The 27,759-nt window shown below is 36.2% G+C and overlaps 1 protein-coding gene across 1 annotated transcript in view; it reads left to right on the top strand.

Annotated features, from left to right (window-relative positions):
- Positions 1–12,747: 12,747 nt before the first annotated feature.
- LOC114653468 (cadherin-18) overlaps positions 12,748–27,759 on the top strand; it is a 1,070,530-nt gene continuing 1,055,518 nt past the window's right edge. Inside the window, exon 1 of the mRNA XM_051928932.1 lies at positions 12,748–12,821. The gene's annotated coding sequence lies outside the window, so the exon portion shown is untranslated. The remainder of the gene's footprint in view (positions 12,822–27,759) is intronic.

Genomic DNA, 27,759 nt, shown 5'->3' with positions numbered 1-27,759 from the left:
AAAGGAGTTTCTACTACAGTATATAAACATGAGTAACAAGAAAGGGGGTCAAAAAGAAATGGAAAAGAAACCTAAAACTACACCCAAGTCTAGACAGGCATCAAGTGCAAGGTTCGGCCTTTCAGAGACTGACCTGGAACAGGCAGTCAAAAGCACAGAGTTCCCACTGCATCATCTCCAGTCGAGAGCGAAAATGGGAGCGAAGGTGCAAGTGATGCAGGTCACAATAGCTCGCCAATTCCAGAAGATCACTTGAAACTAGAGATGGCCTTGCAGTCATCTACTCATCACAAGCTGGAAGCATCGGCTGTAATGGGGGTTGCCACTTCACCCACGGAGCACGGAAGCCAAAAACGATTTGTCCGAACTGAAGGAAATGATCGCAATATTGGCCACGGCCATAAGTGAGCTCAAGAACGACATTCAGAAAAATATGAAGAAAGAAATAAATGGCTTGCTCAAGACAAACGAGAAGTTGCGGTTGGAGTGGCAAGAGATGTGGCAGGAATATAAAGACTTGGAAAAACGTACATATAATTGTTTTGATGCAGTCTTTAAAGATATGCTGAGAAAAATTGAGGAACACTTTCAGGAAAATGCGTCTAAACTGAGAGAACTTGCCGATCAGCTGGAAGACATTAAGCAGACATCACAGCTCAAATTGAAACAGCGGAACATTTGGCATCTAACGCCGGAAAAGCTACAGCTGCGAATTCCGAATGCAAAAAACTTGGAGACAGACTTGCAGCTCTGAAAAATGGATGCCGAAGGAATAATATTAGAATCAAACCCAGTGAAACTCGTAGCTGAACTATTATCAAAAATAATTGGAGAGGACTTTAAATCAGATACCGAGATACCGGCAGCTTATCGCATACGTGGATCAAATACCTCTAAACCTAGGACTTTAATTGTCCTCTTGGAGAGATTACAATTTAAGCTTAATGTAATGGCACTTCTCAGACACAAACAAGAGACTATATTTGAAAATAACCACATTCGTATTTTCCCTGATTTCTCACCCTCAACAGCTGCTAAACGTGCAGCTTTTTACAACATTAAACAGCAGTAATGGAAAGCCAATATCAGATACAGCCTCTTGTATCCTGCCAAACTGAAAGTGGATATTCAAGACAAATCTCACATCTTCACCTCCACGGAGGAAGCAGAAAAGGAATTAAGAAAGCTGATCCAGACGCTTTTTTAAAATACGATAGTGAGTCGCATCCTGTCATGGTATGGCTAGAAGATATTACCTGCTGTCTGATCTGCTTCACACATTATAAACTTCATGTCTACATTTTGTCAATTATTACTAAAACATGAGAAACGTTTCTGTTTTAACGATGTGTTTACATAGATCGTTGTAGACACGGAACACACATGAAATGCATGTGTTCCAAATAACGATATAGTATTTATAAAAGGACTTCTCACTCTATACAACTCCAAGCAACTGATACACAGGTAAACAGATTTCAGCTGAGAAAACTGTGCGGCGGTGGGGGATGTGATAGAAGGCTGATTGCTGCTTATCAACACATTTACAGGACAAAAGATGCTGATGGAGAAATGTGAAGCGATTTAAGGTGGGATGGATCTACGAGTGTTTTTGTAGGCTCTGGTAATTCTAGTGTTAACTGTAAAGTGATTTTGATAAATGTTTATGCACCCAATATCGATGAAAGGGAATTCATGCAAAATGTATTTGCATCTATTCCCAATGTGAACACTCATAAAATTATAATGGCTGGGGACTTTAATTGTGTTTTAAATCCACTCTTAGATAGGTCTCCTGTAACAGGGGGGATGACATCTAACACTGCAAATACAATTACACAGTTTTATACTGACCACAACTTCAGACCCCTGGAGGTTTCTAAACCCAAACTCAAGAACATATTCCTTCTACTCACCAGTGCATCATTGCTACTCAAGAATTGATTATTTCTTTACAGATAATAATTTCGTGCCTGCGAATAAATCTTGCAAGTACGACGCTGTTGTTCTTTCTGACCATGCCCCTCTAATCTTGGAGCTGAAATCATTATGCCCCACATACTCATCTCACAGATGGCGTCTTAACACACTTTTTTTGCAGATGAGAACTGTACAGAATTTATATCAAAACAAATCAGTATCTTCCTAGAGGCAAATACATCCTCAGAGGTCTCTGCAGGAATACTCTGGGAAACTCTAAAGGCCTTATTAAGAGGACAGATTATTTCATATCTTTCCCACAGAAACAAATTAGAAAACAAGAAGGTATCAGAGTTAACCAGCGAAATTACTAGAATAGATCAAGAACATGCCAGGTGTCCAAGCAAGGCTGTTCATAGGAAAAGACAGGCTTTGCATTCAGAGCTCAACCTCTTAACAACCAAAGAAACTGAACAACTCATTTTTAAATCAAGACATCATTACTATGAACACGGAGAGAAAGCTAATAAGCTCTTAGCTCAACAAATCCACAAGCAAGAAGTTCACAATACAATCCCAGTAATCACCAACACGAACGGAGATAAAATCATTGACCATAAAAATATAATACACACATTTAGAGACTACTATAAATCCTTATATTCTACTGAGTTCAAAGAAGATAACACATAATCTAATGCATTTCTGGATACATTACAGATACCACAAATAGAAACTTTTATTGCAGAGGAATTGGATAAACCTCTGGCGCTATCAGAATTACTAGATGCTATAAAGTCACTTCAGAGCGGGAAAGCAGCAGGCCCTGATGGCTACCCTGTCGAATTTTATAAGAAATTCTCCGCTCAGCTATCTTCTCCCTTATTAGCAACATTTACTGAAGCTAGAGACAATCAAATTCTACCTCAAACTTTTCACCAAGCATTAATCACCGTCTTTCCTAAACAAAACAAGGATTTATTACAATTTGCATCATACAAACCAATTGCGTTTCTGAATAATGATGTTAAGATACTCTCCAAAGTCCTAGCTAGAAGGATGGAGAAAGTGCTGCCTTTGGTAATATCACAAGATCAAACTGGATTTATTAAAGGCCGACACTTAGCTTCCAATCTTCGTCGCCTGTTTAATGTAATATATTCACCTGCAAATTCAAACACCCCGGAGATGATATTATCATTGGATGCAGAAAAAACATTTGATATGATTGAATGGAACTACCTTTTCACTACATTAGAGAAATTTGGATGACAAAACTCTTAAATGAACTGATGACACTTCATTTTTTATCAGAGCAAACCTTATATTTTTGAAAAAGCTAATGCTATTGTACATCAGAATATTATTAATAAATTTGTGATAGAGACAAGCCATATTGAAACAGAATGAAATGGGATTTTTTTGTGCTTGCTGAGTCGCTGTTCAGAATATGGTAGAAAAAGAATGAATGAGGAAAGTAATTTTTGCTGTTAATTGATGGCTGACATTTACTCAAGTCTATTTTATTAGAATGCCATGATTTTAGGCTTTGATGCCAAAATAGCATCATGATTTGTAGCAACTTTAAATTAACATCGAATGAGTCACATGTAGGGCGGCACGGTGGCGCAGTGGTAGCGCTGCTGCCTCGCAGTAAGGAGACCTGAGTTTGCTTCCCGGGTCCTCCCTGCATGGAGTTTGCATGTTCTCCCCGTGTCTGCGTGGGTTTCCTCCAGGTGCTCCGGTTTCCTCCCACAGTCCCAAAGACATGCAGGTTAGGTGCATTGGTGATCCTAAATTGTCCCTAGTGTGTGCTTGGTGTGTGTGTGTGTGTGTGTGCATGTGTGAGTGTGCCCTGTGGTGGGCTGGCGCCCTGCCCGGGGTTTTGTTCCTGCCTTTGTGTGCCCTGCCTGTGCTGGCTGGGATTGGCTCCAGCAGACCCCCGTGACCCTGTGTTAGGATATAGCGGGTTGGATGATGACTGACTGACTGAGTCACATTTAGAACCTTTGTAACTTTACCAAATACCTCTACTTGTGCTGTCTTCTCTAATAATATGGAGATCTGATGCGATATCTATGAACCTCAAACAAGAACTGCCACTCTAGATGTTTTTTGTAGTCCATGGACTCAAATATTCAAAAAGCCATCCAGTTTAATAATTAAACATCAATTTCTAAAACCACTCTCAACCAGTTTTAAGTAGCATTCATGGTTCTAACCCAGCAAGGAGTTACTGCAAGTATGGAATCCAATCAAACACAAAAATAACAAATTCTCGACTCATGAGAGGAGAGAAATTGATAGCTATCAGTGAGGTGGTGTAGATGATGGATGGAACACTTGAATTTAAGCCAGCAATGACAAAAGAGTTAACATTTAAAAAGCTCAAATATTTTGCTTTCTTACCTTAACCCATTATACAAATATACCCAGGCAAAGCCAGACGCTTCAGCTAGTAATTAACATGGCTAAGGGCTTAACATGATTGGGCAATGACATCATGGTCACAATGACAAAAATAAGCAATAGCAAGAAAAATGAATTATATCAGCACAGAAATATACAGAATAGAATCATAAAACCATAAATCATGAATCTAGTCCTATTAGAATTTTTTTTTATTTTTGTGCCAGATAAGCCTTAACACGAATGAAGCATAGCTCAATTTGCCGCTGTGAATAGAAGAATTAATCTTTTCTATATTCTGCATATTTAAAAACAATCTTAATTTAGATGTATTTACAAGCTAAAAAAGATAATTAGTCATGATTAAAGTCAGTAGGGACTAAAGTTTGCGCTCTTTCAGTTTAAAGTGGTCCCACCCGATAAAACAATAGAATTTTATGTTTAAGGGAAAGTAGCTTTCCTACATCCACTGTTTCACCTCATTCAATTAATTATTTAATGATATATAAGGAACACTATCATCCTTCTTTATCTAGCTAACTGTCTGCAGTGAATAAAAAAATAATTATTACATTTGAAAATTACAGCTTGTAATGAACAAATACAGAGTCTAAAATAAATTATTCTGTGATGGTGCAGGCTGGCCCAATGCTACTGGATCCTTTCAGGAGCCACTCAAACCTGCTACCGCTGATAATGTAACTAAGGGATGAGCCAGGCAAATGATGACACTCACACAAAGGAAGGGGTAGGTGCATAAGTGGATCAGTGCTGTTATTAAAACCATCCGAAACAAAGCAGTGTCCAAATAAATAGTGCAGTGCTCCATCCATTATAAGTTAATAAATAATTCATAAAAAGAAACCAGTATTCAGTGGAGGTTAAAACAGTCAATAAATAATCCTTTTAAAAACAAGCTTAAAATCTCACAGGCAGGAAAACTATTCTTTTAAAACTGGGTCTCCAGTGCAACAATGTCTCTTTTGAGGCTTTACAGCAGAAGAGATGCCCATCCGAAAGACACGGCCATCCAACGTACAAGTCTGGATCCCTGCTGTCCCATGGCTCCCAGCAGGGCTCCCTATCCGGACCTCACTTTGTGAAGGCTCAGGTCCCTTTTGCCAACCATGGCCCTGACAGGACTCCCCATCTGAGCCTCTCCGACTCTTGCTGCTTTCCCAGACTTACACAGTGAGTCCCACCAGTAGGGTACTCCAGCTCCCAGGTCATTCAGTTGGATGAGCGTCAGCTGCATGCTCCCCAAGGGACTCTCCTTTCAGCTGCCTGCTTCCTCTCTCTCTCTTGCTCACTTGTGCACCGGCTATCTCCACCACCTGCCTTCTCTCTTCTTCCTTTAGCCTCATTACATTTTTTCTTTACTTTTGTCTCCCCCATTCTATTCTGTGCAGGCTTCTATATCCTCTGCTGCCTATTTGGGTGCATGTGCAAGGAGCCACTCCTTCTGTGGCATCATTGAGGTGCCTGACTCATCTGTCTACCACTGCACATGTAGCATGGCCAGGCAATTCCACAATCTTCAGGAGAGCAAAACACACTCATGCACACCTGCACCCGATTAGAGACTGCACCTTCTTGAGACACGATTGTTTATTTAAAATTGGCCATAAATTTCCTAGCCACAGAACCGCTATACCACACGTTCCCATATGAAAATGAAAGACAATCTTTTCCCCATTACTATATGTTGGCTGCCATAGCTCAAAGAAGAGATCTCAAAGTCTTACAAAGATGGTTGATTTTTAGGACATGCTTAGCAATAGCTTCATTACTGAAGACTAAGCAACTGGGTAAAGTTTCATAAGATAAAGTGGTTAAGGTAATGTTACCATGGAAGTCAAGAAGGAAAAAGAAATTATCTGACAGGTTCAACTGTGGATAAAACAAGAAGTACCTCATGATGTCCATACTTTGATTTGAGGTGCAGGGAAAGCAAATAAAGAAGTCTGGGTGATCTGACTTAAAATGTCAATCTAAGGTAGTAGCAGGAAGTGTCAATATGTGTAATCTATTGATAGGTTCAATTACAGTGGTACATAGATCACGTTGTGGTCTAAAAATACTATATTACTCCTAAAAAATAACCTTTGCAAAACTAATGGGTTGAAGAACACAGTGGTATGCATTTCATAAAAGGCAAATGTTCATTGTTCAGCCCTCGGAAATGGATGAAAACGTGTGTGAGACACTCTACAAGACCTCTAGAAACCAAATTCTTACTTTCCACAATGAAATGTTCTAGTGAATGTGGTGTAGAGTTAATTTTCCTAGGGTGGCTTTTATTCAAGGATTGAGCAAAGTTTAGGGCTGCAAATACAAAGCAATTCTGAGTGATTATCTCCATCTCATGGTGATACTGTATATAGGATGCTCCTGGAAATTTTTAGGATGCTAAAGCCATCAGTACATAGGGTTCAAGCGATCAATTAATGTTCTGAAGAATATAATATTGAAGTAAACCAAATATATCATGACCATTTCATTCACCTGATTTCAATCCATCTAAGTTCTTATTTAGGATCCTGGGAGGCAGCTTGGACACATCTTTCTATTGCCATAACTTGTAAAATTTATACAAAAGTTCGTTGACGTTGTTCTGCTGCATTGTGTTGACCCAATGCCCTACTGTGGCAGTTTACTTTATCTTTATAAATCTATATTTACACATAAATATTAAAATTTTAAATAACATATATGATTAGCAATTTATAGAAATACAACATCAGGTAACTCTAAAAAGAAAAGGAGTATTTTTTTCACATCTTTTGAATTATACTGTAGAATGCTTCAAAATAAATAATATTTTTTGATATAACCCAAATTGTAAAAATTATAGGAAAAAGGAAACAGTAATAGTTTAAATTTAAAAGCTAATGTCAAAGATTTATTATAACAATGAATGGAGGTGTGAAAGGTTTGTCCATAATGTAAAATTCACTTATTAGTCTGACTTTTCTTTATTTAGCTTTCACCTTCATTATAATATTTTTAGAATTGTTTCTGGTTTTGCAACTGAAGGTCTGAGGAGGGCAATACAATTATAGCAGAAATAATGATAAGTAGCATTTTGAGAATATTTTAGTTCATTATTTTTCATAAATTAGCCTTAATGTATAAAGTAAGTAATTGGCATTACTTAATCTAGCTCCACAAAGAATTAAATTGGATACTCTTAATTAGTTCCTCAGGTAGAGTCCTTTTATATGTAAAGGAAACCTAAGAGTACCAAATATGATGAAATAACTTACACAAGGAAAGCAAATCAGTACATTAAAATGTTTATCCTGACATTAAAAGTTTCATTCATGATAATCAAATAGTCAAATGTTTTATGGCTCTAGCAAACTGAATGACAAGCTAGTAATCTGGACTGCTCTCCCTACTAGTACAATATCAATATTTTATAGAAAATGTTTCACTATGTGTCTGTCTATTCATTATTTGGATCCACCTTTTCCATTAGATCACTACTTGGAGCTTTTTGCCAGCACAGTAGAGTCGAAGATGAGGTAGAAAGAAATCATGGATAGGACGTCATTCTATGATAGGGTATAATCACGTGAATGTACTGTATATGTGGACATTAAGACAAAACCATATTGTAATTTAAATAAAGTAATAATTTATACTCTTCCACCATATTTTAAGGAATTGGGAATCTTTAAATTGTACTAACACAAAGATGGTACTAAACACGAAAAAAAAAATGAATCTAGTTGATCAAGGATCTTTTTTTTAATTTCCTCATAATTTTTTATTAAATAATCCACATTCTAAAAAAGATTGTCACTAATGAATACTTTGAAAGTAGTTTAGTTTAAGATGGCTTAATGCTTCTTAAAGTATATTATGAAGGAGGAGAATCTTTCAGTTTGTTATATAAAAATTATGCAGCTAGTTTACACAGAGAGTAGTCATTTGGAATAAATTACATTGCTTAATTTATTTATTTATTTATACCTGTTATAGAGTGAATTTTCCAAAGATGTTAATTGTTTTCATTTTAACAAGCAACTTTATATTTTATGCACATAATGTGTTACTTTTCTGTGGGATTCCCTGAAACACACTTTAATCAGATGTATTTTTTAGGTGAGTAAAAAGTTCTTCCTAGTCACTCTGATGTCACTCAGCAAAACACATCACAAGTTCATTGAAACCCAATCTATTGGCAGTACTTTCATTATATGGTGATGTTTTTGAGTCTATGATGGGATGAAATTAATTGTGGAAAGTAATATGAAGTAAACAGAGCATCATTATTTAACAGTCAATTAAGCTAAAGAATACGAATAAGTGCAAAATCGGTCACGCATTGTTTCTTCTTTTTGTGATCAACTTTTTATTAAATAACAACAAAATGACAAGATGAATACAAAAATAATGTGAATTAAACACCATAAAAGCAAACAACCCTTTTCAAAAGAATAAATTGTTTCTGTTTTAGAGTACAACTAAGTTTTTATTTACTAAGATACACTGTATCCTTCCTACTGGATAGAAACAAAAGCAGGATGAAATAATGATGAGAATAAGTGTTTGCACATCACAACCATACCTTTACTCTTTTAAATTTCTAAATTGTTTATGTACATATTTAAATTATATAATCTATATTTTTTCACTATTTCTTAATGAAGATCAATAATTAAATCTTACGATGTATTAAACCGTGCACAGGTTATTTCTCAAATATATAGGGACAAACTTAAGTACAATGACATTAATGTCTTTTAATTACAAAACAAAGTATGAAAATGGTAGTGGTGAAGGCTACAGCAGCCTGACCTATACTGTTTGCTCAAAGATCAGGAATTGTGAAATTTTTAATCTCCTTCTCATGTTCTAGCTGGGTAGTGGTATGTCTGCTCTCAGAGTAATGTTATGTACCATTTCACACACAACTACACTGCAGCACAGCAGAGCTGAAAATCTGAAGCTTCCCAATGATTTGTGAAGATAGCGGATGTGAATTTTCCATGTGCCCCCAACAAACTTGCTAATGTGCTGCATTGAATTGTTCTTTGGCTGCCATCTGGGTGCTGTCAAAAAGGGAGTACCAGCTATTGCCCAGTAGTTTCCCACCACCACACATATCTTGCTTTTTTGCACATTGCCCAATTAACCTAGATAAAGGCATTGTGGATATTCCCAGGCCACTTTGCCACAGTTTCCATAATAAGCCCTTTGCTATTGCAGATCACCTGCAGAGAACCTTTTACTGTAGGTATTACTAAGCATCAAGAGGCTAGAAGTATGAATGGGCATTAACTACAACACAATAATTAACATTTTGTGAAAGATACATAAACATACATAAAGGCATGATTCAATGGATATTCTTCTTAGCAGGTTTTCTTTAATGCATACTCTACCTCCACAAATATTCCAGCCTCTAACTCCTGCGCTTCCTTTTTCTTTCTTCCCTCTTCTCCCCATAACCATTGAAATGCAGAAAATGTCTCTGTCAAGGTAAAGTTAGCTGCAAACCTGAAGCACAGATTTTTAAAAACTTTTAAAGAGTATGGAACTATTAACAACTTATAAATGTGTTATTAACAGCAGAAATTATTTCAATGATCTTAATGTATATATTAAAAACCAATGACTGCATTACTGCATCTCCTCAAGAAAACCATATCACTGAGTCAAGTATAAATTTTACTATTCTAAATTTTCAGAGAATTGTTTATTGATTCTTATTCTAATTTTAAACTTTTTGTTTCATATACAGTAGTTATGTTTTATTATTAATGTGTTTACAGTGGCATAGCTTGAGTTCGTGCCACTCGGGGCAGGGCGGTGCTTCAATTTGCCACCCTCCAACATATGTGAATATGTTAACCTATTTAAATAGAAAATTAAAATGATGTATAGAGAAAAATTAAGATACGTTTTGCATAGATTTATTCATATATAGAGAAACAGCAATAATTTTTCACATATAATTATTTATAAGCATCAGCTAGACAAGAATATAATATAAACGCACTGATAAGCCATGTTCTGATTATTAGTTTAATATAATTGCGCTGCGAAAACCAGAACCAGTGTAGTATACAAGTGATAGGTGGGAATGTTTTCTGCACAGAGCAAAAACGCATTTGGACTGATAACAAAACAAAATTATAAATTGTAAACCAGTTGTTTATCTTCCTAGAAATTATCATCAGTGTAATGTTTATGTTTATTTTTGTTATTGCCTCATAAATTTCAACTGCTGTGTCTGATGCATTTGTGGATAAAAAGCAGAGAATTTTACTTTTTTCATTCATGAGTGATATTTTTCCAAACCCTTCTGCTTACCACGAATTGCACTGAGCCTTTTGGCCAATAATGCCACCCCCAAAAATGTGCTGCCCGGGGCAGACTGCCCCCTCCACCTGCCTCTAGCTACGCTACTGTGTGTTTAGTGTTATATTTTGATCTTTTTCTGTGTTTACCCTGTTGAATATTTGTCAAGAGATTTGCACCTGGGAAAGGTGCTATATAAATAAAATGTATTATTATTATTATGTGAATTTAATGTTGTTTTTCTGACAACCAATGCCTTTTACTAAGGTTAGTGCTAGATTTAGCCATTTGAAGAAGCATTTAGTGATTAATACGTGGGTTACATAGATTATGAGAGGGTCAGAATTTCAAGGAGCTGTAAATCACCGTTGTCTGATGAAAATCATACTTCAAAATGTAAGACATAATTTGCAATAAATATACAGTGGAACATCGGTTCACGACCATAATTTGTTCCAAAACTCTGGTCGTAAACCGATTTGGTCGTTAACTGAAGTAATTTCCCCCATACGAACTTTATGTAAATATATATTTTTTTAAGTTTTTAAGCACAAATATAGTTAATTAAACCATAGAATGCACAGCGTAATAGTAAACTAAATGTAAAAACAATGAATAACACTGAGAAAACCTTGAACAACAGAGAAAACTAACACTGCAATAGTTCGCGCTATAGCGCTACCAACCGCTGGCTAAAAACACTTTTTTTAATGAGTTTTAAGCACAGGGAAAAAAATGAACATTTGAAAAAATCCCTAATTTAATAAACCACCAAGAAAAGTAACATTGCAACAATGCACGCTACAAACCAATCGCTGTAAACAAAAGTGAAAACAAAATCAAGCCCAGTGCATTCTTTAACTGCCTTCGTACCTTATGCGTCCAGCCCCCTATCTCTCGCGCTGCCTGTGTGTGTACATCTGTCTCTCTCTTACGCTGCCTGTGTGTGTGCACGTCGCTCTCTCTCTGTCTCTTGCTCGCTGCACAGGAAATGCACAGGGAGATACTGAACATGTACAAACTGAAAAGGAAACTGGCTTGTTCATATACCGAGTGTGTGGTCGTGAACCGAGGCAAAAGTTTGGCAAACTTTTTGGTCGTAAACAGATTTGTACGTGTACTGAGACATTCATGAACCGAGGTTCCACTGTATTAATATTTTAATATATCATTTGTTGATTTAAATGCTATAATGGATACGTAGGCTGTTCCAAAATGTGGGTGTCCTTTAGCTACAATACCAGCCTCCTAAAGTAGTTGCATTTATTTCCACATCTTTTAGATGGCCTACATCCTAAAATAACAATATATGCCCTGGATTATGGCCACTAACATGTTCTGTAAGGTACGGCAGGGGAGCTAAACGATTTATGACTATATATGTAAGAATCAGCTTGAGGTTTAATTGGGAGCCAGTGGAGTGTTTTAACAACTTGAGTTACAGTGTCTTACTTCTTAACTCAAGCTATGATCCCTGCTGCCTTGTTGGGAGATTAACATTAGCATTATAAGTGAACAGTTCAGACAGTTTGACCATAATACATTACATTAATTAATTCTTTGAGACAAATGAATTAACTAGATTTTCAGATTTCTTTAGCTTAATTTCTGTAATACTTCTGAAGTGGAAAACGCAGATTTTAGATAAAGTGCAGATTTGTGACAACTGAAGGCTACACCCATGTCAAAAATAATACCTACATTTTGTTTTGAACCCTCCAAGCTAAAATGCAAGTCTTTGAGGTACAAGTATGTAGTGTTGCCTTGCTATTTATAGTCCCTGTTTTTCCTGAATTTTAACATAAATAATTATAATTCAACCAATGTTTCACCACCTGTGGTGAGCTGGTGCCAGGCCCGGGATTTGTTTCCTGCCTTGTGCCCTGTGTTGGCTGGGATTGGCTTCAGCAGAACCCCGTGACCCTGTAGTTAGGATATAGTGGGTTGGATAATAGATGGATGGATGTTTCACCACAATAAATCAGCTAATTGTGACATAATTGATTAAATATTATTTTGTATAAAGGATAAATAGAGATGAATGTGGTTAGCATAGGAATGAAAGTTAAAATTGTATTTCCGTTTATGTTTTCAGCTCCAAACTCTTGAGGGGCACCACAATTAACTGAGAACAGAACTGAGGGAGTACTGTCCACTGACTACGGAGCATATTACAAATGGTAAGATAAATATGAAGTAACCCTACTAGCTAAAAACAGTCCCTAAGCCTTATAAATTCTCATTCTGGTGTCAACAAATGCTATAATCAATAGTATCAAAAGCACCACTTTGAAAAGCCAATGACATGTCTTTCATGGCAGGATTAGAATATATTACAAGCTAAAGTAGTTTTTGTGCAGTGACTGGAACAAAAGTCAGTCTGAAATTGTTCCTAAAGAAGTTGCTTTTTAAGATAATATTGAAGCTGTATGGTTACAGTTTTCTTTAAAACTAAAAGAAATAAAGAAATAAAAGTTACATTGTAAATTTCTGAAAGATTTTTAAGACTTTTCCTATTTAATTCTGATTTAATATAATACTTGGAAAAATTTAGCACAGTGTTATTCAGTAATTATTTATTATGTGAAATATTGATTGTGCAACTACTGCAGGTGAGTTTTCAAAAAATGGTTGGAACTTAAAAACAGGTATAACATTTTGAAAATCGTACATAAGATCTTATGTCAACAATTTAAAATTACTAAGGTGGGGTTGGAAATTGTGCCATACACTGCTGCATGATTTAGATGCTGACTGCTTAGTCTAATATTTAGTTATTTACTTTATTATTAAAGAAATATTATGGTTAGTTAATGTAGTGTTTGTCAGATAATGAGAGGGTTGAATTTTTTACTTTTGTTGTGCCATGTGAAAGCGTTTTTGATTCCTTTTGCCTGCCAGTCTTGTGGTACAGCTGGCATCTGTCTTTTTTATTAAATTGTGCCAAATGTATCACTTTAAAAACTATATTAAAATAATACATAAAGCATGGTTTAAAAATAAACAGAAGTTGCCTTTTGATGCAATCATTCCAGTATGGGTATCATAATTGGACATGCTACCCTAAAAAATTGTATATTTCTTACTTAAATTGATGTCTTCCTAGTTAGTTGAATAGACTGTGGTCCATCCTTAACACAACTAAATTAAACTCATTTCTAAGTCATTCTCAACAAAATTGTTGTATTGCACAAAGTGTGACTTGGGGATTCTACTGAGCCCAAAGAAGACAACACACAATCTAATGCATTTCTGGATACATCACAGATACCACAAATAGATGCTTTAAGTGCTGAGGAACTGGATAAACCTCTAATGCTAACAGAATTACTAGATGCTATAAAGTTACTACAAAGCGGGAAATCAGCAGGCCCTGATGGTTACCCTGTAGAATTTTATAAGAAATTCTCCACTCAGCTAGCTCCCCTCTTATTGGCAACATTTACAGAAGCTAGAGACAACCAAATACTACCTCAAACATTTCGACAAGCATTATTCACCGTCTTTCCTAAACAAAATAAGGACTTGTTACAATGTGCATCATACAGACCAATTTCACTCCTGAATAATGATGTTAAGATACTCTCAAAAATTCTAGCTAGAAGGATGGAGAAAGTGCTGCCCTCGGTAATATCACAGGATCAAACTGGATTTATTAAAGGCCGACACCTATCTTCCAATCTCCGATGCTTGTTTAATGTTATATATTCACCAGCAAAATCAAACACCCCAGAGATATTACTATCATTAGATGCAGAAAAAGCATTTGATATGATTGAATGGAACTACCTTTTCACTGCATTGGAGAAATCTGGGTTTGTCCCGAATATTTGTGCATGGATCAAACTACTGTATACCAGTTCATAAGCTTCAGTTTGTATTAATAACATTTGCTCAGACTACTTTAAACTAGAACGTGGTACCAGACAAGGATGTCCCTTGTCGCCACTGTTGTTTGCAATCGCTATTGAACCACTGGCGGTTCACTGCCGAAATTCTTATCAGATAAAGGGGATTATCAGAGAAGGACTGGAACAGAAAATTTCTCTATATGCAGATGATATGGTCTTATATATATCAGACCCAGAAAACACTGTCCCTGCTGTTTTAACAGCACTAACAGAATTTCAAAAGATATCTGGTCTTAGAATTAATCTGAATAAAAGTATACTCTTTCCAGTGAATTCACAAGCATATAATATTAGATTGGACACCCTACCTTTTACCATAGCAGATCAGTTTAAATACCTAGGGGTAAATATCACAAGTAAACATAAAGCTCTTTATCAACAAAACGTTGCCATCTGTATGGAAAAAATTAAGCAAGACTTGCATAGATGGTCAACCCTTCATCTCACTCTAGCCGGAAGAATTAACATTGTTAAGATGAATATCCTTCCTAAACTTCTCTTTTTATTTCAAAACATTCCAATATATATCAATAAATCGTTTTTTAAACAGATTCAACAATAACCTCATTCATTTGGAACTCAAAACACCCACGTATCCGAAGAGCGACCCTACGAAGACCTCAGGCGGAGGGTGGCATGGCTTTACCTAATTTTCAGTTTTATTACTGGGCAACAAACATACAAGCCATAAAAACATACACAGGCTTGGTCCGCAATAGAAGTAAAATCCTGTAGTACTTCTTTATACTCCCTGCTCTACTCGCCAATAAATGTAAGTCATCGCAAATATACTAATAACCCAATTGTGCTTTACTCACTCAGAATATGGAACCAAATTAGAAAGCATTATAAGATGGAAAATCTTTTATCGGTGGCACCGCTGTAAGAGAACCACCTCTTTCAACCTTCGCAAGTATATCCAGTTTTTAATACCTGGAAAAGTTTTGGGATTAAAATGCTCAGAGATCTTTATATAGACAACATATTTACATCTTTTGAACAATTACGTTCAAAATTCAACCTCCCCGCTACACATTTCTTTCACTATCTTCAAATTAGAAATTTTGTTAAACAGAAATTACCCGATTTCCCCCACCTCGCACCCTCCACAATGCTGGAAAAAATACTGCTCAATTTCGAGGAATTAAACACCATTTCCGCATTATATAAAATCTTATTAGAATCCCTACCTTTCAAAGATCCAAGAGGACATTGGGAAGAAGATCTCTTAATCAATATATCAGAAAAGGAGTGGAAGGTAGCAAAGCAGAGAATTCATTCGAGTTCCATATGCGCAAAGCATAGAATTATTCAACTAAAAATTATATATCGAGCTCATCTTTCTCGCTTAAAACTGTCCAAAATATTTCCAGGGCAAGATCCAACCTGCGAACGCTGCAACCAAACTCCTGCCTCACTGGGTCACATGTTCTGGGCCTGCACCCAACTAACATCATTTTGGACCAAAATTTTTAAGTGTCTTTCAGACAGCCTTAGTATCACAATCCCTCCTAACCCATTAACAGCTGTGTTCGGTGTTCTTCCAGACGGACTTGAATTGGAGAAGGACAAGCAAACGGTGATTGCATTCAGTACACTTTTGGCAAGCAGACTTATTCTGTTAAATTGGAAGAATCCTAATTCTCCTCTGATAAGTCAGTGGGAAACCGATGTGTTATATTATTTGAAATTGGAAAAAATCAAATTCTCAGTTAGAGGATCTGTACAAAATTTTTTCAAAACCTGGCAGGATTTAATCAATATTATTTTAGAATAAGAGAAATAACTATTACCGCATTTAATCCCCTTCTCCATCTCTTATTTACATATATATTTACAGTATTTCTCCCTTTCTTTTGTTTATTGTTGTCCTATTAAAAAGCCCTAAGCAATTCTCCTTCGGCTAAGCTCTCCTTCTCAGGGGTGGGGTTTGATTTGTCTTCAATTTTGTTGGGTTATAAATTGATCTATTTGTATGGAATGATTACAATGAAAATTAATAAAATAAAAATATATATAAAAAAAAAAGTGTGATTTGGGGTACCACTATGGTAGCCTATTTAATGAAATAACTAAAAAGACAGACGATAATTGCTCAAACAAAAAGAATTGCTGGTTTATACCAGCTGTGTAAATGAAATGTTGGAGCTCTGTCTCCTGTGTTTGTTACCATCTGACGCCACCTTCCAGAAACAAGCCATTCTTATACTCTGAGGATCGAAACAGGCAAAGCTTCTGCGGCAGGTGGCGGGATCAGTAATCCATCTTGGGTGTTTTTTCTTGGCTGTGGGGAAGAAAGTAGAAGATAGCATTAGCGTCAATGCCCCCTCTTGTCTCGGGGTGGTATTGCTTACCTTGTCAGAGTCAAGAACGAGGTCCCCAGGTGCACATATATTTGACAATGCATACAAACTGTATATATGAAAACATTGATGATGTATGTTATTTGTTTACAATTAAGTGTGAATTATTACAAAAATCTTTTGGCAAAAAAATATAAATGTAGATTCAGTTACTGTGTTGTCATAGAGTATGTAGCCTATAGAGTAATAAATTGCTAATGTATTAAGAAATATACATTTTTATAAATGTTTGTGTAACATCTGCATTGTAATTGTAAATTTGACCAAACAAGATTGTAAGCAACAGTAGAAATGTTCAGTTTGGGGATTTCTTCATTAAAATAGGAGTTGTGAATCATAGCCAAAAAAGGCCTAATGTTTTGATAACCTGCTTTAAAGAATAATATTTTTTGTTAGAATATAAGGCTTGCAGTGTTTCTTGATTGTCAGTTGCCAGAATATTGCGCTGAAAACTGACTGCTGATCTCCTCTAGAGGAATAATTGTGGGCATGTTTTTATAGACTTGCTTCAAATTGTGCACACATTTTCATACTTTCAATTAAAAAGTCTGCAAAAAGCAGTGACCCAATCCTGAGTCCACCAAACCGGAACCCCTCAACACCCTGGCTGCGCCTAGAAATTCTGTCCATAAAAGTTATGAACAGAATCGGTGACAAAGGGCAGCCCTGGCGGAGTCCAACTCTCACTGGAAACGGGAAGAATGGAGCGTGAGATCGACAGGCGGATCGGTGCGGCGTCCGCAGTGTTGCGGGCTCTGCATCGGTCTGTCGTGGTGAAAAAGGAGCTGAGCCGTAAGGCAAACTTCTCAATTTACCAGTCGATCTATGTTCCTACCCTCACCAATGGTCATGAGCTATGGGTAGTGACCGAAAGAACAAGATCTTCGAATACAAGCGGCTGAAATGAGTTTCCTCTGCAGGGTGTCTGGGCTCTCCCTTAAAGATAGGGTGAGAAGCTCAGTCATCCGGGAGGGGCTCAGAGTAGAGCCGCTGCTCCTCCGCATCGAGAGGAATCAGATGAGGTGGCTCGGGCATCTGATTAGGATGCCTCCTGGATGCCTCCCTGGTGAGGTGTTCCGGGCACGCCCAACCGGGAGGAGGCCCCGGGGAAGACCCAGGACACGCTGGAGGGACTATGTCTCCTGGCTGACCTGGGAACGCCTCGGGATTCTCCCGGAAGAGCTAGACGAAGTGGCCGGGGAGAGGGAAGTCTGGGCATTTCTGCTCAAGCTGCTACCCCCGCGACCCGACCTCGGATAAGCGGAAGAGAATGGATGGATGGATGGATGGATGGATGGAATTAAAAAGTCATCCTTTTATAACTATTTCAAATTTAATGTACTCTTATCATATCTAATTCAATAATATAGCTATATTGTTTGCATTATTTAGTTAGTAACCCAACAACTTCAGTTTAGCCAAACTGAGGAAATTTATTTTCAAGCAATGTATATCTTTCTTGATTTATATTATACAGTATAACATGTAGAAGTGTAGACTGCAAAGGACGTTCAAACCTGCCGTACAACTTAGCAGTAGCTTGGGATATTGTCTTATTAGCTTTCAGATTAATTATATTTGGCCTGGAAAGTCACTTAAGCATCTGTATGTGGAAATCAATCAATCAATCAATCAGTTGCTGTGTATAAAAGGTGCAATGCAATAAGAACAAACATACACACACACAAAAACTCACAAAAAATTGTATATACATATTTTATCAAGCAAATTAAGTCAATTACTATTTTTTTTTACTTTTTAATTTTAAGTGTGTCCCATTAAATTTGACAACATAATGTCAATAGATTATTCACAGATGTCAGCAATCGGTCACATAATTTAAAACAGCATACTTTCTTCATTAAACCACAAAAGAGCATTTTTCTTTCTTTTATCTTAGAAAGAATCAGTAAAGGCCAAGATATAGCAAGGACAGTAATTCAACTTTAATAAAAATGACCTCAGTAAAGCAACAGCAAAGGTGCTATTTATTTATTCTTTGAATCATACCACATATCATAATGAATTATAATTTAACATTACTGATCATGTTTTCCCTTTGTTTTGAAAGCTAAGATTTTCTGTCACAATTAATACTTTTCATTTGTGTTGTTTTTAATAAAACACATTTTTAAGCTATAGGTGTTAGAGTTGAACTGCTACAACCTAAAACTATCTAAATTATTTAAGTATTAATCACAGGGATCTGTAAGAAAAGTACAAAATCCCTCATAACACAGTAAGGGGTAGGATATTTATTTTTGCAGACTAATGCCCTCAAGATGAGAAAACATGATCATGCATTTAAATTCATAATTATTTGCACTGGATTACCATCTCTAGGGAGGTAGTCTAAAAAATCCCCCTGATGGTTATTGCATGGGAACATTTTATTATGCTTGCAGTATAATTCTTCTCCTGAGTTAACTCTTATTATTTATAAGAAGCAATGATTAGATTGGTTTAGTTTTAAATATTTCATTTAAATTTGTATTTACAAAGTTATAATGACAAGTCTGTTTTTAATAATGTATTTTTAGAAACAGTTTGAAGGGCACAGCCATAAAACAAACCACAAAATTTGCAGATAACATTTCCCTGCTTAGCCTCTGTACAGAGATCTGAATCAGAACACCTCAGACTATCCTTCTGTAAACCTGTGAAATGCCAAAGATCCTCTGATACTTGCCACCTTTCTATTCCCAAGCTTTGCTACGCAGCTTTGCCAAATGTTCATTTAGCTTTGTGACCCATATGCATCAGATCTCTCTCTCTAGGCTGTTAAGCTCTTTCAAACCTATTATTGAAATTGAGGCTGAAGACCGACCTTTTATCAGCATTGTTTTCAAAAATGGAATTTCTCTATTTAATTTGTGAAATTTAATTTTGACCTTTACCTTTGCCCTTTGGATGTAATATCCTACCAACTTTACTATATTTCACTTATTTACTGTTGAAATGCATTATTATTATTTATCTTGTGGTCTGTTAATAATCTCATAAGCCATTCTGGCATCATTCTCACTGCATAAAGGGAAGAGGAAATTATCATATGGGTGCTCCATGCATTGTTTAAGACATTATGTTGTAAGCATTTTGTGATAACAGTTGAATACAAAATTTAAAATAAGTATCGTTTAACAAAATACTGTAATTAAATGTCAGTCTTTTGCTGTTATGTGTTTGTTGATTCTTCAACAAAATTAAAAACAACAGCTGGAACTGTATTCAGTACCTGTCCTTCATCAAAAAAATGACTTCCAACAGAAATGGCATATACCTTAAAACACCTTGTTTATCTCACAGCCAAGGTTGGCTAAACATGTCCTCACAAATATTCTTTACTTGTTTAACTGTTCATGCAAATACACCTCTGCTGTACTGCTGTTGGCAGAAACCTTTCTCCTTGTCAATTCAAGCTATCGAGGTCATCTGAAAAGAAACTGTGACAGTCTAACTATACTGGCTTATTTTTATTAGCAGATTAGCAGTCTCTTTCTCATCTGGCAGGTCCAGATATGCTAGCATTTTGTGTTATTTTTAAAAGCAATTCCATCTGAGCATATTTATATATAGCTGAGGACCTTTCTTCATATTTTTTATACCCATGATTTCAATTCAGCAACTGTTTGAAGGATGTTTGTGATGTCTAGCCATAGGAAGTGCATCGGCATTATTGCTGGCTGTGTTTCCTATTGTAAGCTGAATTAACCATACTTTGGCACATTAAAATTGCCAAATTTATTGCATTCCAATACCATCTCTCTGTAACCTTAGGCTTTGCTACTAATAATATGTGATTAATTATGTGTCATATAAAGTAATTGCTATTGCTTATTTTTTATATCAGATCCTACTGTCACAGCCATTTATTCTTATGATTACTTATTTTGTAAAAGCCATACATCTGAATATATGTTATGTCCTAGAAAAATCAATATTCCAAACAAGCACATTAGCAGGAGATATATCATTTTTCAATTGTGTCCATTTACTTTTAGAGCAGCCTCACTTGTCCTTGGTATGTTTGTCTAGTAATAAATCCATTTCTTCTTTTTCCTTTGAGGGCTCTATGGTCATCTTTTGTAATGGTTTAGACAGTATTTTGAAGCAAACAACAAGGATCTTAATAAGATTTAAGTAAAATTAGGTTATATCTTTACAGTCGAGTCACTTTGTTAATTCTTATATTGTCTTAAGATACCCTTTGTCATATGTGAAAACGTACAAAATAAACGTTTATAAAAACAGAACCGAATAAAGCCTAGAGCATCCTTTTGTGTGAAGCATGTGCATTAGTTGGTACTTGTAGATTCTGTTCTATTAATATTGCATGTTTTGGCACAAAAGATAAATGCGTGAAGTGGAAGCACATGGTTGGGCTTCCTCTTTTCATAATAATGAGTGAAACATGGTTTGTTACTATTGCAATAGGCTATGCACATTATTATATTGAAAGGGCTAAAACACTCTTGTGAGATTTTGATGTATCTATTTTTAGTGTATTTGACAAACACATAGTAGTGTACCAGTGAAAAAAAAGAAAGGAGCTTGTAACTGGAGGGAGTAGTGGGCACAGCCACCATTGCATTCTGTATATTGATTTGATATTTATTAATGAACTGTTTATTTAGTGAAACAAGTTACAAATCAAAAATTTATCCACCAATAATATTATTTGCAACAGTTAAGTAATTCATCATCATTGCTTCATTTGACCAGTTAGAAGATGTATTAGTAAATTTCAGTGCCTCTCTGTTTGTTGATTGCCCTGCAGCTGAAGCAGTGCTTATGGCTACAAAGCAGGTTTCTTTCACTTGAATTTCCACAAAATGTTTGCATTACATTTTTTCATTTCCAAAAAGAAAAAAAAATAAAACCTTAAAGAAAAACTGCACCCTGTCCTTCATTCAGCACAAATGCAATGACCAGAATTGGTTCCAGAGTTAATGTACACACAAACAAAATATTCTTGCTATGCTTTTGGCATACTTGTGGTTTTATATTTGAAATTGTGACAGACAGATAATGCAGTGTATTTTCTCACACATTTTGCTTTATACAGTATATATACAGCAAGCACTGAAAATATGTAACTCCCAGATGCCTAGTGTAATATTAAAAATCAAAGTAAACACTTTTTCTTTTGAATTCCCCTGCGGACACTATATTCCTTTGAACCTGATCAAGTGATTGTATCTTCTTGTCCTTTGTGGTTTCCTGTTGATTGTGCTTCATTGCTCATTTAATCCTAATGTATGATAACTGGTATTTGTGCAGTTATTATTTTAATCAAAGATAAACATTGCAGATGTGGAGAAACAAACAAAAAGAAAATCACCTGAACTGCCTCCACTTGTTCCTCTGAGGCAAGAAACAGTATATTCAATTAGTTTATGAAAATCTATGGTAATTCTGTCTATCATATCGAGAGTGGTTTTACTTTTTCATTATCATATGTTAACTTTTTTTTTTTTTAAATCTGACTTGAATCACAGTACACTGAGTGAGGCACAGTTCAATCCAATATACAGTGCTGTTTAAATGCAAAGCTTTTCTTAGCTTACATTGCAATTCATTGGAAATACACAAAATGGAGTAAAGATACAAGTATGTTGACGGTAGTACTTACACCACCTCTTTGCACAGGAAACTATCCATAACAATATGGTGTTTCAAATATATATATATATATATATATATATATATATATATATATATATATATATATATATATATATATATATATATATATATAGTTCATTTGAAAGTTGTCTGCTTTGTCCATTTCTTTGCAAACAGGGTTATAATGAAAGGGGGTAAAGGTTAATAAAAAGCAGAGTAGAAATGATTATTTTCAATTAGGCAAATTTAAATCAGTTATTTACACTAAGATACTTTCTAGTTGTTGACCGTATAATTTGTGTACTGCGTTGTAATATTTTGTACTAGCGACTGGGAGTCCGATCAAATCGGGCTACAAATTCTACGTTTGTGAAATCAATACTTTCTCTGCAAAGAATTATTTGTTTTTTTAAGTCCCTGAAATGATTTTGTTCTAATATATAGATTTGAGCATTAATTTTGGTGTTTCACCCTCTACGGGGTGCAAGGGTCCAGATTGATGGTATATTTGGCCATGTATTCTGTAACAATATGGACCATGACCTGGAGGCAGAGATATTTGTGTGCTCATGGATGCACAGGCTAATGCACTGTTGTACTTTCTGATATTTTACAAGAGGTGCTTGGAGTTTGGGTCTAAATATGTCAACAGGTTCTTAAACCTGTCAGGATATATGTAAAGGTTAATTCGAACTCGACCTTTATGACAGCAATTGTATTCTCCACGTTGCTTGTTCTCACAGGTGACATTGAATGAGTTGCAATGTTTGCACAGGTTGTCAAATGCGCCAGAGTGGTGCTCCGGAACTTCGTCCTCAATAATATATCTGTGTGATTGCACATGGCAATGCCGTGCCGCTGAGCAATTTCTTGCCGCAAGGCACGGGCTGCTCGATGTCTCTCAACCCGTGCTGCATTTGCGGCTGCTCGAGCTTCTTCAGTCGCTTGTGCACGGCTGGCACAATTTCTTTCAGCGTTAGTAGCATTCTGTAGCGCACGTTCTTCATCTGTCCTTTGGATCCGATTTGCACGATTTCTTTCAGCGTTAGTAGCATTTGTAGCCGCACGCTGCTCATCTGTTTGTTGTGCACGTTGTGTACGTCTGGTCACATTAGCAAGTCTACGTTCCTCGTCAGTCATGTGACTTCGTTTCCTATGCATCCTTTCCGCGGCCGCTGCTGTTGTGACTGCGTTGCGATTGTCACTCATTTTAGGTCTGAGATCGGCTAAAATTTAAACAATGACCGTTGTTAATACCCAGCCGTCATTACTCATGCTTCTAACTTGTATTGAGTCGAGGTATTGATGTGAACACCATACATACGGGGTATTGACGCGAACACCATACATACGGATACTATCAAATTATATATAAGGATAGCATATGAAGCAATTACACCATATTAGATTTTCCATGTTAAAATAATGATTTTTGAAGAAAACAATTGCATCTTTCACAAAAACAATAAGCACAAATGTTCAATAGGACAAACACTAAGCAAATAACAATAATACAAAGATTTAATTTATCTAAACTGCCTAAGATGAAAATGAATTAAAACCCTTAAGTCATGTTGTATGTACAAAAGAGAAAGTCAGTGATGATTAAAAATTTGTTGAAAAGTCCATTCTTGTTGTGTTTTTTTTTAAAAGTCTCTCAAGGCTACATTCAGACTAAAATGCCATTGCATAGAACACGTTGCATTTAGGCTGTTTTGTATTTTACATTTCTCCAGAAAGAGTGAATCTGTGTTATATACTAAAAAAAACATAAAACTGGTGGTGTAAAAGGCTATTTGAATGTGGACAGAAGGCCAGAGCGAATAAAAAAAAGCAAAATGCATTTTCGAATTTATCCATGTTAATGTGGACAAGGGGCCAGTCTCTTGAAAGTGTTAGCACAATTGCGAGAAGACTCTCAGATGCTCACGGTCGTACATGAGAATTGTTTTCCTGCCTCGACATTGAGGAAAAGAAGTTTTCAAATGGTTGAATCTACACGATTCTTTTCATGTTGACACATGGAATAGTTTTATAGCATGCCATGTTCTTAAGGGGCCAAAATATTTATTAGCAAAGTTAAAGACATATAACAAAAGGGAATGAGAGACAAAGACAGCTAAAAAGCAAACAAGATGACAGTGCTCCCTGATCCCATTCTTTTTACAGTATTATGGGAGATGCATTTACCAGTGTTTGCAGTGCTCTGACAGCAATTACACAATAGCATAGAATTATATTTTACTGTTAAACTGCTCATTTAAATAATTTATGCACTTATTACAAATGTAAAAATGTAATATTTGAATGTTCTTTTAATATTGCAGCTAGATGTACTTTAGCTTGCATCAGTGCTAGTCAATCAGATCAAATCCATAATTTGACTCTGCTGCGTTCAGATAGCAGTTTAAGGCAGGATCAAGCGTGGGTAAAACATATGCCAAAAGAAATCACTCAGTCCAAAAGTTTGTTTTACAAGATTTAGTGAAATTCAAAGCAAATAATCCACACAAGAATAAAGAGAAAATGTTGTTACACACTTAGAATAAAAGGCAAAACAAAATTAGAAAAAATGTATCTTCTTTAAACTTAGCTTTTCTTGTCAAAATTTAGTTGTTTCTACAGTTAAACATGCTTTACGTCTTCTTCATTACACTTTAAACGTATGGCGCTGCACATTGAGTAGAGCACATTGTTTTTAATGTTACATGACACCATGTGCCATGCAGGTTAGGTGCATTGCCAGTCCTAAATTGTCCCTAGTGTGTGCTTGGTGTGTGGGTGTGTGTGTGTGTGTGCCCTGCGGTGGGCTGGCGCCCTGCCCAGGGATTTGTTCCTGCCTTGTGCCCTGTGCTGGCTGGGATTGGCTCCAGCAGACCCCCATAACCCGGTGTTAGTATATAGCGGGTTTGACAATGACTGACTGACATGACTGGCACCATGTGCCCTCAACTCCTTACACATGGCAAGGCAGGTCACTAACTGAGTATAATGTATAGTCAGAGAAGCTAGAAGTAGTTAGAATATACCAATCCAATTCAACTTATGAGGTTTGTAGGAACCTCCCATAAACAATGCACTAATATTTAGGCAAACATTTATATAACTTAAATAATTAGCAAATGGCTCGTAGAGCCAGTTTGAGACCCAAGGGGTCCCAGGATGTTGAACCTCAAAAGCTCTGTTGGTATATGTGTTTTTTTTAGCTACAAATGTTTTGCTTCTCTCTAATTTTTCATTTGCTGCACAGTTTTGAACAACCATTCATTCTGTCTTTTTCTCTTTTGTCGCATGGCAAAATATATAAAATGAACAATCAAAGTGACCTATTAAGACCCCTGCAGTGTATTCACTGATATTTATTTTTCTTTTTAAAGTTTTATATTTCAGTTTGATTGGATAGGTTTATCGTTGTATGGAACATTTTCCTCTTGTTTGTGTGTTTTTTCGGTTGCCTTGTTTTCCTCCCACAGTCCAAAGACATGCAGGGTAAGTGGATTGCTAAACTGGCCCCGTGTGTGTGTTGTGTATGCAACCTGCAAAGGACTGCTACCCTGTCCAGCTGTTATTCCTGCCTTGTGTCCAATGCTTGCTGCTATAGGCTCCAGCTGCACCCACATGTCTGCTCTGGATAAGTGGGTAAAGAAAATAGATGGATAGGATTATAATGGTGAAGTGAGGTAGGGGTGTGTGCCAGATAGTGGGTTGCTGTGAGTGCCTGTTGGTGAAAATGTGGATGTTTCCTTTATTAGATATTTTTTCTCACCTATGCTAAGGCTCCTTTGCAAACAGGGGACCAGAGAGCATATTCAAGTCACCCAGATGGTAGATCCAGCCATGCGAAGTGATGAGAAATGAATAGCAATGCTCTGTACTGAGCCAATCAATACAACAGACAATCAAAGCCCCTCATCTTACAGCAGCAGGTTAGGCCGTCAATGCGTGACCCTGGAGGCCCAATTGAATACATAGATGTAATTATTCCGGCTATACACAGACAGGTAGAAAAAATATAATAGTGATAGATGTAAAAAGTTTGGACCTATTTTATGGCACACGTTTTTTAAAATTAACCATATCTATTAAAGTTTTAAAAATTTGTGAGAATGGTACATTAAAATGTATGAGTAATGGGGGGGTTTACCTTTATGTTATGTGTAATGATTCTCACCAAGTTGAAGCTCATAGTAATTTATTCAAAAATGCTGCCATAAAGGTGCAGATTTATACTAGTGAACTGATTGAAACAAATCATTAAACAAAACACATTTATAATTTTTCTTTAGCACATTCATGTTACTGGGCTTCCAGCTGCCATTTTACGGTGAAAAAGGTGCAAGTATATTGAAAGAACAGAAAAAGATTTGTGCCTTTTGAGCAGCCGGTGCAACAAGACAGACCATACTAAAAGTTAACACAGCTTCTCAAATATGTTTTACTGTATTACCATTAATACTTCCCATACTTTTATGTTTTATATCAAATTCATACCGGTCCACTGCCCAATTCTGGGAACAATGTGAATAGAGCGCTCAACAGGAAGTAGTCCCTCATATATAATGAGAAATCAAAATGGTTAAACAGACGTCCGGTGTGTTTATTTGAACACATCAATAAACTGTTGCTGTATTCAGAAAAAAAGTCAGTCAGTCAGTCATTGTCCATCCCGCTATATCCTAATACAGGGTCACGGGGGTCTGTTGGAGCCAATCCCAGGCAACACAGGGCGCAAGGCAGGAACACACCCTGGGTAGGGCGCCAGCCCACCGTAGTCAGAAAAAGTTTTTGACTATTTATTGTTGAGAAATTTGAATTTTTTTTCCAATTCTAGGTAAAATGAGACTTCCCTTGCCCACTGAGGTATTGTTTAGTAAACCTTCACATTTCACATATAGTTGTTGTGGACACACAAAGTACCTAAGGATTATTGTGAGCAGAAAAAAGCCCAGTAGATCATTTAAATGCTGAGCAGAAGCTAGAGACAAAAAAAATTCTACCTCAAACTTTTCACCTATTATTAATTAACAATTTTCCAAAGTAAAATAAGGACTTATTACAATGTTTATCATACAGACCAATTTCACTTCTGAATAATGATGTTAAGATACTCTTCAAAGTTCTAGTTAAGATGGACTAGAAAGTTCTTCCTTCTGTAATATCTCAAGATTAAACCAGATTTATTAAAGGGAGAAACTTAGCTTCTAATCTTCGGCGTTTGT

The sequence above is a fragment of the Erpetoichthys calabaricus genome, chromosome 6 (genome assembly GCF_900747795.2).
Source record: "Erpetoichthys calabaricus chromosome 6, fErpCal1.3, whole genome shotgun sequence".
In the NCBI taxonomy this organism is placed as follows: Eukaryota; Metazoa; Chordata; class Cladistia; order Polypteriformes; family Polypteridae; genus Erpetoichthys; species Erpetoichthys calabaricus.
The sequence above is the reverse complement of the archived record's forward strand: the minus strand, read 5'-3'. Positions and strand labels throughout refer to the sequence as shown.